Genomic DNA, 8,088 nt, shown 5'->3' on the forward strand with positions numbered 1-8,088 from the left:
AGGTGCCTGTACCTGTGCCTCCCCCTGTACCTGTCTGGGTGCCTGTCTCTGTACATGTCTGGGTGCCTACACCTGTCTCTGTACCTGTGCCTGTACTGGCACCTGTCTCTGCACTTGTCCCTGCCTCTGTCCCTGTGCTGCTGGTACCTGTAGGGGCAATCCACCTCGACCCCTCACCACCTGGGCTGCTCCCTCCTGTCCTCCCTCCCTCCGAGGTGCTACCCGCCTCTCCCCCACTACTCCCCTCCGCCTCCGTCGGCCCCTACCTCCATCCCCTCCACCATCATCATCATCATCCCCTCCAACCTCTCCCTCCAGCAACTCTCCCGGATCTGTCAACCGTGGAAATGGATGCTCTACCCAATATGTAGCGTACTCTGCGTCCATACCTGCATCCTCAACCTCCGGCCACATATCCCAAGGTAGTGGCATCATCTCTATCATCTGTGTCACGGCCTGATCATACGATAACAACGGTCTGAACTGTGCCTGATCCCTGACTGTACGGGCATACATGCCTGAGCCTCGTGGCATCCTCTAAATTCGGCCGAACTGTCTGTCAACCCTGTCAACCAGCTGCCTCTCCAGTATGTAGGGCGTCCACCCAATCAGGTATCTGCTCCTAAATGTATATGGCAGCTCCAAGGCGTCATCCTCCCACTCCTCGCACCCCAGGTACGGCCTCTAGATGACTGTGTCAATATCATCTATAACACGCCTCCAGTGCTCCAGCCAGCCAATCCGAGGCTGTGACGTAATCATATCATAGAGGTGTACAAAGCTCCGTCCATGTCCTCTGCCCCTGAAATGAATAAGTCGTGTGATAGGAAGGTGCTCATATGCCCACACCTGTAACAGAGTCACTTCGCAGCCCAGTCCCACTGATCCGTGATAAACGAACTGATGCAGCTCATAGTATAGATGTGCTAGGACGCATGGCCCCCACGCATATCTGGTGTGCTCAGTCACCAGTATCTCCAGTGCTCCTCCCCAGCCCACTGCCAACCCTCGTGTAGCCCTGTTAGGACACAAGAAACCACTGATGGCTCCTCCAATAACAGCTGGTAACGCTAAACCTGTCGCGGTCATGATATCCCATGCCACGTGCCCTGCTCTCATCTCCAACCCGGGATCCTGGAATACCTGTCTCAGCGCCTCTCTGTCTCCATCACGATCATATGGGATTAGCTCTCCATCGATCGGTATATGCAGTATCCTATAGACATCCTCGAGCGTCACTGTCATCTCCCCCATAGGTAAGTGAAATGTGTAAGTCTCGGAGTGCCATCTTTCCGCCAATGCAGTCAGCAAACCCATGTTTGCCCGAAACTCAGGCACATATAATACGTGTCTCAATCCCATCTCCTCAATAGCAATCCTATCCTTAATCGACAACTCTGGTCGCAATCTCTGTGTAGACGGGAATCTCTCCCGTGACTCTAGCATAGGCAGATACTCCTGCAGTCAACCAATCAATCATGTCAGTTATCGTGGCATTCATTGTTTATCACAAAATGCTACTTGCTATCTAAATGCATCTAGTTATCTATCCTAGTGACACTCACTGTTCATCACAAAGTGTTGCTATCTATCCTAGTAGTGCTCCCTGTTTATCACAAAGTACTACGTGTGTGACATTCCCTGTTCATCACAAAGTGTTACTCACATTTGCACTCCCTGTTCATCACAAAGTGCTACTCATATTTCAGTACTCCCTATTCATCACAAAGTACTCTATCTTGGTACTCACTGTTCATCACAAAGTGCCTTGATCTATCCTAGTCTTCCTAGAGGACCTGTTTGAGTGTATCCTCTCAGCAGCTTATCCAATCGACAACGTATGTTCATCACAGAACTGCCGATTTGACCTAGAAGACTAAAACTATGCATTTTTGACACACAAACGCGCTTTAAACTCATAAACGCACTTATAGATTGCACAAACGCGCTTCTGCGACACAGACGTGCTTTCTGAACACAAACGTGCTTACATTGTGCACAAACGCGCCTATGGAACCTAAACGCGACTTCATGACACAAACGCCTCTACAATACCTAAACGCGCCCGCAATCAACGCAAACGCGGTCCCAGACGTGAATGCGCCTGGAACCGACACAGATGCGCCTGTTGGACACAGACGCGCCTGGCACTGACACAGACGCGATTGCGCGTTTTTGCATCTTTCTGTACCCTATTCCTAAGCGCATTTATTGCTACCTACTGAGCATTAATGACAAAAATTGAAATGCGTGAAAGTACGAGGAGGTTTCATGGTACTTACCGGCTCTGCTGGCCTCTGAAATCGGCGAACGCGGTCGAATCTGTGAACGAAGGCCATCGCTGCTGACTGCTGCTGCTCTTTCCTTGCTCTGCACTGTGATCTTGTAAGGGTGTGGATGACAATGAGGATGTCTTTTGCCCGTGGTCTATCTTATAGCCTATCCTAGCCCTCGCCTTCATTTCCCGATTCAGTATTCTTCATCCTGTGACTTTGTCACTTTATTCGGTCAATCCCTTCTAGTCTCTCTTTCTTATCGAGAGATTGTCTGCAATCTTTTCAGACATTTTCATCCAATCTTTCGAGGGGGCATATTATTCTCATCTTGGGGCAACTCTGTATCAGTTCATCTTATCTTCTTTGAAACAACGCAACAAGCCACATTGTCTCAAAGAGGGGCAAAATGTAGACACCCAAAATTGTCATGTCTAAATAAATAAATATTATTTATTTAATTACCTAAGCCTAATTCTTCTATTAATTAAATAAATTTTTATTTATTTAATTAATTCATTTATCCTCTTCTAGTCTTATTTCTCATTTAAATAAATACATTTATTTATTTAAATTATCCCTTTCCTAAATTAAATAAATATTTTTATTTATTTAATTATCTTATTCTTCTATTAATTAAATAAATCTTTATTTATTTAATTAATTCATTATCTTTTTCTACACATGACACATGTCATTCATCTCTTAATTCCTACACTACCTACCTCTTTCATTATTTTGGTATTTCTTCTACCTACCCTCTAATCCTAGCCGACCTCTCTTTTTACACCTCTCAATCTTAACCCTCCATTTCTTATTGTGTCTTCTATTTAAGAATATGCTTTCTTCATTATCAAACCCTAATGACTAATGACTAATCTTGAAGACTTGGCTACACTACGATCCTACTTGCAACCACATTCCGTTCTTTGTTGAGCTCTTGTGCATATAAAAATCTGAGAGCAAATATATCAAGCAAGATCAATGGAGATAGGAAGAATGGAGATCAAAACCCTATTGGACATGTGATGGTATAATCTTTGTGATTTTGAGTTATTTGCATTGTCTTAGGTAATCTTCATATGTTATGGTGGATCTTTGTTCATTGTTAGGCTAGGGTTTAGTGGTTGGATTCATTTAGCCTTTCAATATTGTTATTATTGTTATCCATTTTCACCATATACAATAGTGTCTTGTATAAGGCTTGCAACTCCCTGCAGTTACCCAAAAGATGTGATGTTTTTAATGACAGATTTGTTTCCTTTACTTGGGTTGACGGTAACTTGCTCTGCAATGTTAAATCTATTTCTATTTATAATTCTTTGATGTATAATAAGAGTATTGTTAATCATGTTAATACCATTTGGTATTCTAATTCATCCCCTGCTAATGGGGCAAGTTGTTTAAGAATATTTGGAACTCTCTTGTTGCTCCTAAAAAGATGACTTTAAATGGTTGCTTCTGCTTGATAAGTTACCTATCGAACCTAAACATTCTAATGATGATTTGTGTAACATTTGCAAGGTTAAAGAGATGGTTAGACATATTTTCTTTGACTTCTGTGTAGCTAAGGAGGTTTGGAAGTTGTTTGGGTTTATTATTCCTTGGCATATTAGCATACTTGATGTTGTATCTGGTTTTATTAAAGGACTTGAAAAAGACACTAATCAGTTCTGGAATTTGCTTTCATGTGAAATTCTTTGGTACATTTGGAGGATTAGGAATTTAGAGAAGTATCAAGGGATATAAAGGGCCCTTACTGAGTCTTTTTGTAGACTCACATTCCATATTGTCTTCTCGTAGGTCACAATGGTTATCAGACTCAACAAAGAAAAATTTCATAAATTTCCTAAGGATGGACACACCGGGATTTTTATCTATGAGCTCGCCCATGGATATACTTGGGGAAGGTTAAGTGAAGAGAGAACTCCCTTTGTCAACACCATAGATGCACTCATGAAAGAGATAAGATGGAATGGAGCGATGGCTCGCCAACAGATGATTAGTAATGCCAAGAGGTTGGATGATTAGAGGCTGGCGTGGATGGAAGGCCCCCTTGGTTGGGTTGCCTGGATCTAGAGCAGACTTCTATTTGTGGCACCTTGTTTGTTTTTGACTCTGTGTGTACAGAATCCTGGTTGCTATTTTGACATATTCTACTATTGGCATTTTGTACTAACCTTTGCTTCATATTGATAAATGTATATGGTTGTAGCTAGAAGTCTGGGTTTGGTATAAGGATGTAATGTAAATGTAATCTATGACTAATATACTGGCAAGTATTTGTGGGTTTGTCTAGATTGTTAGGCTTTATGCACCTATGAACTCAGATTATACTTTGATGTATTTCAGTTTTTACCTTATAATCAGAGTCCATGGTTAAGATTAGTAGATAAATAAAAGCCAAAGTTTTTATTAGAAAGTAAATAAGCCTAATTTGAAGGCCACAACATCAACAAGTCAGGCAAAGAAGTAAACATGATGATATAAATGAGAAAAACCCTGTGATGAACAAGGATCCACATATACATGATGGAAGAATTAGAGTAAAAATACACAATATTATTCAAGTTTGTAACATACCATACTCAAATACAATATGAAACCAAGCATACTGTCAAGCCATGTTTGAGGATTGGGACCATGATAGAGATGAGATCAATACTTGATATGTGAAATGGAAGAGGTAGATTTTAATTAAGAACTCTTCTAGCATAAGCTGAGAAGACAACAACATCTAATGCTACCTTGTTTTCATTTAGTTTAGAAGCATTCAATAAATTATAAAGATTAGAATTGTTTATAGAATTTAAACATATTAATCTTATATACTATAACTGTTTCAGTAGTCATATGTTATGGGTATCAATAAAATTGCTACCCTGTCTTCATTTAGCTTAGAAGTATTCAATAAATTATGAAGATTAGATTTGTTTATAGAATTTAAACATATTAATCTTATATACTATAACTGTTCCAGTAGTCATATGCTATGGGTATCAATAAAGTTACACAACTCTTCCAATTAAAATTCAAAAAGTCTAAACTACTGAAGGTAAAGTGGGCAGCTATTGGTACATGTGAAATTTATTAAAGAGCTTTTAGTTATATTTTTTGGTTTTTTAAAACTTAGTAATTGAAAGGTTGGATGAGCAAAAAATGAACTAATTGAAACATGGATGGTCACAAAAAAAACATGGGAAGCCGCCTTTGGTTCACTCAAGCAGAAGTATGATCAAATATAGGCCACTTAGCCTTGGCACACTCAATTACTCCATTAGAATAGTTTAAAATGATTATTAGATTCGTATTCATTGATTCAAAATAATATTAAATTATTTGTATTCATTGATTCAAAATAATATTAAATTATTTTAAATGAATGTCTAACATGTCTCTTGATATTAAAGATGCACATTTTTTGTATCATGCAAATGCCTGTATTTTTTCACAAAATCTAGTTATTTTCCACCTTATGATATCACCTACCATCTTCTACGTCCTTACCAGTTTTCAATTTCCTTCCTACACTATTCTGTTCAATCTTTTCTCCTCATTGATGTATCTTTCTTTTCCTGTCCCTGACATGGCAGCATGAATGCTGGTAAGCCATGTCCTACAGATGGTTTGAAAGATAACCCTCCACACTATAGCACTTTTTCCTTAAGGAAATTGATGTCTATATAGAATATACAACAGAAGACTCCATCACTGGCCATCCCTTCAGGAACCAATGAAATCATTGTGTAATCACATGCTACCAAACCTAATTAAGTCCTCATACCAAAATGAACTCATAAAATTCATGTCAAGGAAAAGAAAGCAAATAGTAGTCAACAAAAAAGGGATTCTGATAATGAATTAAATACAGATTAATTTGTTGAAAACTAAGAAAATGCAATGGTCAAGATCTCAAAGGTGCTATCAGCTGTGTTTATCATTTATTTTCTACTTGAAAGTCTCATGAAAAATATTCAACTGAAATATACTAGCAAGTAATCAGCATTAAGTATATACAATATACATTCCAGTTCAGAAAACTTCTGGATTCCTCTTTGAAGGAGATAAGCATTCCTGATACTCCATGAATAATTGGACCTCATACCAAGTATACATAAGAAAAAAAATATGAATCTTATCACAGGTAAAAAAAAGTTGGTTTGTAAATTCACATTCAGAAAAAGGACCTCCTGTCCCCATGACTGTGATCAGGAAGAAAGAGAAATTTAACAAATTTAATATTGCTGGATAATATTATGTTAGAAAAGCTGCAACAGGTTAACACTGAAACATTGAGCATAATCGTATAAACAAGCATATTCAATTAAAGGAAAGTGTTTCCAAAGATTTATCATTTTAAAGTTGGAATATTAAACAGCTTCAGATCTTGGTGATGCATGTGGATTGGAAATAATGAAATGAGGGTTTAAAGGCCTTTGTATTGTTTCTTATGCAAAACTTTCACTTTTAAAAAATGTAGAGTCAAGAAAGGTATTTGTACATTAAGGATCTGCTTGGTCTGATTTGTATTTTTTTTGGTGATACAGAGTTGTTCATGAATTTCAAATGTTGGATTTTGTTTCTGAGATATTCTCAAGTCGTTTCAAATTGAGTATCTGCATAAAATTTGCTTTGTGTTATTCAAAGACGGAGTCTTCATGCCAAGATACAACATTCTTGAACATGACGGTCATTGAAGAGCACAAAGCAATTTTTTGTGCATCAGTTCAAGAGGACCTTGAAAAGTATCTCAAGAACAAAATACATCACTTGGAGTCCGTCAACAACTCTCATTTTTGAATTGGCATCTTCACCAATGATACAAGAGTTGGTGGAAGAAAAGGCCTAAATAAACAGGTGCAAGAAGGCAGTATTTATTCAATTTCTATTACATGATTCATCTCAATAAAGAAGTTTTATTCTGATTTACATGAACAATACAAAAAGATATTATCCTCTAAAAAACAACAATTCATTATATCAAAAATAAGAAAACTTCTAAAATTAAAAAAACATAATAATAAAAATTATTTATCAAATTAAGAACAAGACATGCAAACTGACTGATTCACATCAGTTACCAAGAACAACTACTTTTCAATTTATTTATGTTTAAATATAATTGTCTTTATAAATTCACTAAAATAAGTTTCTCATACTTCAACTTGTGACAGCTAAAAAAGAGAAAATGCCTTTGCTGTGGTGTACTACAAAATATATTTTGTTAACAATTTTTACAGAATGTAAATAAGACTTAATTTTGAAGGTTGCATCATCAACAAGTCAGACTAAAATAAGCATGATGATATGAATCAGAAAAACCTTGTAATGAACAAAGATACACATAAATTATTACATGTTGGAAGAACTAGAGTAAAAGTTCACACTATTATTTGAATCTGTAACATACCATACTCAAATACAATATGGAACCAAGCATACTGCCCAGCTATTTTTTGAGGGATTGGAAGCATGAAAGAGAGGATATCAATGAGATATGCGACATGGAATAGGTAGATTTTCATTAAGAATTCTTTTAACATCTAACATCTAGTGGTTGAATCAAGATGTGGAATATATAAGTTGAGAAGAACATCTATAATTACTTTATAATCAGATTGCAACATCTAATGCTACACTGTCTGAAGCATTCAGTAAATTATGGAGATTAAATAGTTTATAAAGTTTAAATATATGATCTTAATATTTTAAGAAGTGCTCTTTTTTTTTTTAATCGATAAAGGCAGGGTCATATTTAAATATTGATTCATAAGAGAGATTACAACATAAAAGTCCAGGTTTCCAGAAAGCTCAG

Source organism: Cryptomeria japonica, chromosome 9, assembly GCF_030272615.1.
Source record: "Cryptomeria japonica chromosome 9, Sugi_1.0, whole genome shotgun sequence".
Lineage (NCBI taxonomy): Eukaryota > Viridiplantae > Streptophyta > Pinopsida > Cupressales > Cupressaceae > Cryptomeria > Cryptomeria japonica.